This window comes from Dipteris shenzhenensis, chromosome 31, assembly GCF_047967505.1.
Source record: "Dipteris shenzhenensis isolate YYH24624 ecotype China chromosome 31, Dip_SZ_1.0, whole genome shotgun sequence".
NCBI lineage: Eukaryota > Viridiplantae > Streptophyta > Polypodiopsida > Gleicheniales > Dipteridaceae > Dipteris > Dipteris shenzhenensis.
In genome coordinates this window covers 22,947,054-22,955,083 of record NC_141626.1, presented here as the reverse complement: position 1 = coordinate 22,955,083, position 8,030 = coordinate 22,947,054, and positions in this window count along the sequence as shown.

The following is an 8,030-nucleotide window of genomic DNA, read 5'->3' as shown; positions in this document are numbered from 1 at the left end:
CTAAAGAAGGCACTTTACAGGGTGAAACAGGCCCCACGAGCGTGGTACTAGTGGATTGATACCTAATTTCTACAAAATGGGTTCAGGAGGAGCCCATCTAATGCAAATTTGTATATCTACAGGGAAGGAGGCGGGTGTCTGATCATGGTCCTTTATGTGAACAACCTTGTCATAATAGGGAACCATGAAGAAAAGATATCACAGACAAAGCAGTTGCTAGGAAGAGAGTTTAAAATGATAGTGATGCATTTTCATTTGGGGATTGAAGTTTGGCAAGAGCCAAAACAGATCTTCATCTCACAGCTGAAGTATTTTGGAGAGATACTGAAGGCATTTGGCATGGCTGAGTGCAAGACAGTTGGCACCCCTATGAAGGTTGACGTGAACTCTCAAACAAGGATTCATCACCATTGGTGGACGAAGCGAAGTACAGAAGGATTGTGGGCAGTTTAATTTACCTGTGCAACACGTGGTTGGACATCAGCTTTGCACCTGGTGTACTAAGCAGGTTTTCCAATAAAACTTGGGAGAACCATTGGAGGGCAGGGATGTGGGCGCTGAAATACATCAAAGGCACACTTGATTATCACATCACCTATACCAAGCGCAACATCTTGACCGGATTCTGTGACTCAGATTGGGCAGGAGACATCGACAGCAGGAGATCAGTGACAGGTTATTGTTTCTCACTTGGATCTGGAGCTGTGTCATGGGTCAGCAAGAAGCAACCTACAATTGCTCTTTCTTCTACTGAGGCTGAGTACAAATCAGCATGTTTTGCTTCTTGTGAGGCAGTGTGGTTGAGGAGGGTTTTAGGGGACATGGGTGCAGTGCAGAATAAGCCTATGTAGTTATCATGTGACAATCAGAGTTGCATGGCAATTGCCAAGAACCCTGTGTACCACGCTCACACAAAACACATTGAGATTCAATATCACTTTGTACGCGAGCTCATCATGGATGGAGAGGTTGACCTGGTGTACTGTCCGACTACAGAGAATGCTGTGGACATCTTGACGAAGGCTCTTGGAAGAGACTTGCTGGAAAGGCATCTTTATCGACTTGGCATTGGGCTGAAAAAGTAGTTCACTTACGGGTGGACATTGAGGGGGGTGTTAGATATCAATGCTCCACTCTCGTGTAACTATGCGGTAACCAACTAACTCTACTTGTAAGCCCCCCATATGAGGAGAAGGCATTTGAGTAGCTAGGTTATCCTGTAGGTCCTGGTTTGGACACCAAATGGGGGCCATGTGTGGCCTGATGGCTGGACGGCTTTAGATAGAGTTGGCACACTGCCAACTAGGTGACATGCAAGTGCGGGAAGGCATCCCATGACTGACCGCACTGAGGGTAGATGAAGCATTTCCCGAGGCAGCCCACTCTTAGTTTGCGGGGGCTGTTTGGATCCGGGATTGCTCTATTCTGTGCCACGGTTCTAACATGTGGTCAGTGGCCTATTTCGAGACTGACCTCCAGTCGGCCATCTTGGGCCGACTGGGTCGGTCTCCTAATTGGGTCTAACTGACTACAACTGGTGGCTATATAAGAGCAAGCCCATGAAGCCCATATTTATCACTAGCTACACCAACCCTAATTCCTTAGCATCCAACATCCGTCCTCTACTGTTTCCAGCATTCCATCGAAGCTTCTCACACAGGAGCGCACGGCTTGGAGGCAGCGCCATCTATTGTATCAGTTTTACAGTAATCAAATTTTTGATTCTCCATACTATCTGCTTTTCTCTCTTGCATACAAGATCCTGTTTTCTGTTGAGCATAGACTTTGTACTATTTTCTTACAATATCTAAGCCATGGTTGCTCTCTTTTCTTTATGGGGTAGGGTTTGGGAGTTAGGGTTTGGGGGTTAGGATTTAGGGTTTAGGGGTTAGGATTTAGGCTTTAGAGGGCCGAGATTAGGGTTTAAGGTTTAGGGGTTAGGGGGCCAAGATTAGGGTTTAAGGTTTAGGTGTTAGGATTTAGGATTTAGGGTTAGGGTTTATGGTTAAGAGGTCTAGGACTAGGATTTAGGGTTTAGGCATTAGGGATTCGGGTTTAGGGGTTTAGGTTTAGGGTTTAATGATTAGGGATTAGGGGTTAGGGTTTATGGATTAGGATTTAGGTTTAGGGATTAGGTTTTAGGGTTTTTTGTTTAGGGTTTAAGGGTTAGGGTTTAGGAATTAGGGGTTAGGGTATAGAAATTAGGGTTTAGGAATTAGGGGTTAGGGTATAGAATTTACGGTTTCGAGGGCTAGGGTTAGGATTTAGGGATTAGGGGTTAAGATTTAAGATTTAGGGATTAGGGTTTAGGGTTTAGGATTTTGAGTTTAGGGTTTAGGGATTAGGGCTTAAGGGTTAAGGTGTTAGGATTTAAGGTTTAAGGTTTATGGTTTCAATAGCCAAAATTAGGGTTTAGGGATGAGGGGTTAGGGGTTAGGGTTTAGGATTTAGGGTTTAGAGTTTAGGGTTGAGGGTTTAGAGATTAGGGGTTAAGTTTTAACGGGTTAGGGTTTAGAATTTAGGGTTTATGGTCTCGAGGGCTAGAATTATAGTTTAGGGTTTGGGGATTAGCATTTAGGGTTTAGGGAGGTAAGATTAGGGTTTAGGGTTTAAAGAGCAAGGATCAAGGTTTAGAGTATTTGGGTAAAGGATTTAGGATTTATGGTTTATTTTAGGGGCTAGGGATTAGAGGATTTGTGTTTAGCAAATTGCTAATTACTAAATCTTAAATCCTTTATTGAAAACACAGATTTCTAAATAAGGCCTCCCATATATTCTAAACAAGATTTACATTTCTAAATAATTAATAAAGTAGATTATTGAGAAGAGACTAATGTTCTTTATAATGGTTGTTACAGCTTGTTTGCAAAGGAAACTCACAAAGGATATGGCTAGATGTAGGTGATTTTATGTTGCAAAAGAGAAGTAGTTGCATTTGCTACAATCCATGAAAGTGATCCAAATTCTATTTGTCACTTTAGAAGACGGCAAAGATAAGGTAGCGGTTATCGTATCAAATATTCTTATTGCACGTGTTGAGCTAAAGCATAAGTGTAGGGATATGGAAATCCTTGGAGATGTTATGCCCTATTTTTTCTCTGACATAAAGCACTTTTTCTCAATCGGTATCTATTACTAAAAAATCACCGATTCCTCCTAATCAAGTTGAGAGGACCACCTCTCGACTTAGAGAAACCTCGAACATCCTTAAGGACTTAAAATCGCCAATTTTCAATGGGGAAGAAAAGGAGCATAATAAAGATGCGATTAATACCTCTTGCAAAAGTGGAAAGACTTCCATCAACTCAGGAATACTCCTCTTGAAAATCAAGTCATGGAAGCAAGTCTTTCCCTTGGAAGTAAAGCCTATAAATTGTGGATGAGCCTCAGGGAGAGTGAAAGAATTCCTAGGTATTGGACTGAGTTTAAACAAGCCTTCCTAAAAGAGTTTTTATCAGAAAATGAATTAGAAAGAGTGTGGGAGGCTTGGGACAATTGCACTATGGGTAAAAACACTCGTCTAGTACATAGCAAACTATAGTGAGGAGGTCCTTAAGTTGAAGGGAATTGATGAATTCCAAAAGATAAGGGGTTTTGTGAGAGGTCTCAAAGACACTTATAAGGTTGAGGTGAAAAGAAGTTCTCCTAAACCTTCGAGAAAGCCATAAAGTATGCCCAAATATATGATGATACGATGAGGAAATTCAAAGTTGGAACTTCAGAGAAAATAGGTTTTGTTCCAAAGTTCAATAAATTTCCCAATTTGAAAAGGAAGGGGCACTTTAAGAAGGAGGTTCCTCAGGCACCACCTAAGAAACCTCAAACACAAAATTATCCTCTCTTGAAGAAAGAGGATTATGAAAGGGCCAGGCAAGAAAATATTTGCTTCAAATGTTTGGGCAAAGACCATGCTACTTGGAACTGCCATAAAAATAAACTAGCAGGAGCTAAAGCTCCAAATAGACCTCCATAGAAACAAGTGCATGTGATGCAAGTGTTGCCGCTTAATGGTACTGAAAAGTACCATGAGGATAGCACCCACATGTGCTATCTATCATCAAAAATGTGGCAGCCCACCTTTGGTCCTCATAATTTAATGAGGATGCATGGAGAAATTAAGGGGCAAAGAGTAAGAGTGATGGTCGATGATAGTGCAACACATAATTTCTTGAACTACTCGTTAGTTAACTTAACATTGCCTGAGAGTCCTAGTGCCCATAAATATGTGGTCTCTTTGGCAAAGAGCAGTGATAAAAAAGTTTGGGACACCATGATACATGGTGTAGAGGTGGATATTCAAGGTTATCAGGACGTCTTGGATTTCCAAATCATGCATCTCGACCAAACAGATGTAGTGCTTGGTCAAGAATGGATATATAGTCTTGGGCATAGCTTACAAAGGAGTTATCTTAATAACTCCATTATGTTTGAAAAAGAGGGTGGAGTATTCCAGATTCAAGGAGAACATGATGTGCCTAACTCTCCTCTTATTTGTTCGATGGAATTGGAACGACTACTACACCAAGAAGAATGCGATGTATATCTTTGTGAACTTACTTTTATTAGTGATTTTATGTCTTCTGCATCGAAAAGAAGTAATGTTTTTTTTAATAATGTTAAAAAGTATAAATCTTCTTTCAATGATTTAATGTTTAAATTTAAAGATGTTTTTCTGTCTGATTTACCTGATGGTTTACCTCCTGAGAGAGAAGTAGATTATAAAATAGATTTAATTCTTGGATCTTCCCCTGTTTATAACCCCCGTATAGGCTTATTCAAATGGAGGAACATGAGGTCGAAAGATAGTTAACATAATATCTTAGGAAGGGCCAAATCCAACCAAGTCGCACACCTTGGTCTGCACTAGTTTTACTAGTAAATAAAAGGATGGTACTATGCATTTATGCATAGATTACCGAGCACTAAATAAAATCACCATAAAAAATAAGTATCCTATGCCTCACATTGATGAGCTCTTTGATCAATTGCAAGGGGCAAAATACTTTACTGAAATTGATTCAAGATTAAGATATCACCAAGTATGAATTAGGGAAGAGGATGTCCCTAAGACAACATTTTGTACTAGGTATGGGCATTATCAATTTAAAGTAATGCCATTTGGATTAACAAATGATCCAGCAACTTTCATGACACTTATGAATAGTGTCTTAAGGCCATATCTAGGGAAATTTGTTATAGTATTTTAAGACGATATCCTTATTTATAGTAAAATCTAGGAAAATGCATTTGGAAGATTTGTGAAAAGTGTTCCAACGGCTTAGATATAATTCACTCTTTGCTAAAGAATCCAAATGTGAATTCTTTGCAAAAGAAGTGAAATACTTTGGACGTATAATATCCCAAGAAGGGGTTCGTATGGACACTGATAAAGTAAGGGCATATTGGAATGGCCACATCCTACAAATCTAGAAGAATTACAGATATCCTTTGGTTTTTCAGGATTCTATAGGAGATTCTCATCCAAGATTACGTTAGGATTGCTATTCTAATGATGGAACAGCTTAAGGGGAAGGGAAACACCTTCATATGGGATGAACCCTTTAAAAAAGTGAAGGCACTACTTATATGGTGCAAAATTTGATATCATCTTTGATCAAGAGAGCATTAAGTGGATTTGTAATCAGCCATAGCTTAAAGGTAGAAAAGCTAGATGGGCTGAGTTAATTCAAAAGTTTGATATACAATTGACATACAATTGACATATAGGAAAGGGAATTTCAATGTAGTAGTAGACTCTCTTAGCCGAATGCCAATTGTTAATGAATTGCATTTTACTCAATTTCAGAATGATTTCCTAGAGTCCTTAAAGGGGAAATGTGAGTTTGATCCTCACTTCACTAAAATATGGAAAGCAATAAAAAATAAGGATCGAACTAATCGAGAGGCTTTCACTGAGGAGTCGCATGGAAATGGCAACACACCACAAGTTGGTGATAAAGGACTCAAGTGGAAAAAATATACTATTGAAGATGGCTACCTACTCTACAAGGATAGAGTATGCACCAAATCCTTTTTGAATGTCATGGCACTCCGAGTGTTGGACACCTAGGAATTCAAAATACATATGTGCTTTTGAAAAGACAATTATTTTGGCCTAGAATAGGTAAGGACGTCCAAGATTATGTATTGAGGTGCCAAAAATGCCAGGTCAATAAGGTTGAACGCCTTAAGGTAGGAGGTCTCCTACACCCATTGGACATTCCATCTGAAAAATGGGAAAGCATCTCCATGGATTTCATTGTGGGGTTACCTAGAACACAGAGGGGGCACAACTCTGTGTGGGTAATTGTGGATCGATTGACCAAGATGGCTCATTTTATTCCTATCAGTGAAGATGTTAAAACTCCAGAGCTAGCTAGGCTGTTTGTGGAGCATATCTATAGAATGTATGGGCTACCAGCCAGTATTATTAGTGACTAGGATAGAAAATTTAACATCCATTTTTGGAGGGTTGTGTTTAAGAGGTTGGAAACTTCATTGAATATGAGCACCACGGATCATCCACAGAGTGATGGTCAAACTGAAAGGGTCAATCAGATCATTGAGGATATGCTTCGAGCATATGTAAGTAAACAGCAAACTAATTGGGAACAGTATCTTCCCATATTAGAATTTGCATATAACAGTGCCAAACATTCAGCTACAGGTTTTAGTCCATTCATGATGATGTATGGATTTCAACCAAGAGCCCAAATGACAGTGGGACTTGAAAAAGAGAAGGTTCAAGCAGCTAAAGACTTTCTTGAGGATATGAATCAAACGCTTAAGTTAGATAAAGATAGCATAAGGAGAGCTCAAGATAGAGCACGAAGTTATGCAAACCCCCACCGTAGAAAGATGAAGTTGAAGTAAATGAGAAAGTCTACCTTAAGGTACCCGAATCTTCAAAGGGAGGTAGCAAGCTAAGGGTGTCCACTTCCGGACCACTTGTGGGTGAGTGTGACACCCCCTCGAGTGAAAATACAAAGGTTTTGCTTCGGTGTGAAATACCTCGATTGAGGTATCGTCTCCAATGAAATTTGTACACGAGGACAACCGAGCCAAGCCAATACCTCGATCGAGGTCCTAGACTTTCTTTCACGGAACCGAGCCTATACCTCGATCGAGGTATCATGGCAAGCTACCTATACCTCGATCAAGGTATTGTGGCAAGTCCACATATCTCGATCGAGGTATCATGGATAGATGACATCGGTCGTGTCAAATACCACGATCGAGGTATCTGGCAATCGACATGGCAGATGACATACCTCGATCAAGGAACCGTGGCAAGTCCACATACCTCGATCGTGGTATGCTGGACCGATGACTTGGCCGCATGTCAAATACCACGATCGAGGTATCTGGCATCCGACATGTACTGATGTGGCATCCCACATCTACTGTGCTGGCAGCTGAGATACCTCGATCGAGGTATCGTGGCATGTCTATACCTCGATCGAGGTATGATGGACCGATGTGTATGTGGCATGTGAAATACCATGATCGAGATATATGGCATCGCAAGTGGTATGCTGGACCGATGATGTACGTTGCATGTCCAATACCACGATCGAGGTACGTGGCATCCCAATACCTCGATCGTGGTATTGAAACCCTAAATTTTCGTATATAAAGAGAGGGACCCCCTCATTCTTCAAACCTTGATCGAGCTACTCCTCATCGAAATCGACGGAATTGCGGGAGCGATGGACAAGGACCGACGGACAACGACGGAGCGACAGAGATGGACGGAGCGAGAGATTCCAGGTAAGGTTTTTTTAATGTAGCTTTTTTTTTTGCGAAAATTTTTTTAAATTTTAGTTTATAGGAATATCTAATTTAATTATAAAATATTTTAAAATTTTAAATGCATTTAAAACTTTTTTTAAATTTATTTTTAATTATGTAAGTTTTTATTTAAAATGTGAAAATGTATATATTTTGTTTTTTAAGATCTTCTATTTTAAAAAAAAGAGATTAAAGTAGTTTTTATGTTATTTTTCAAATTTGTGCTTTTAAATTTTATT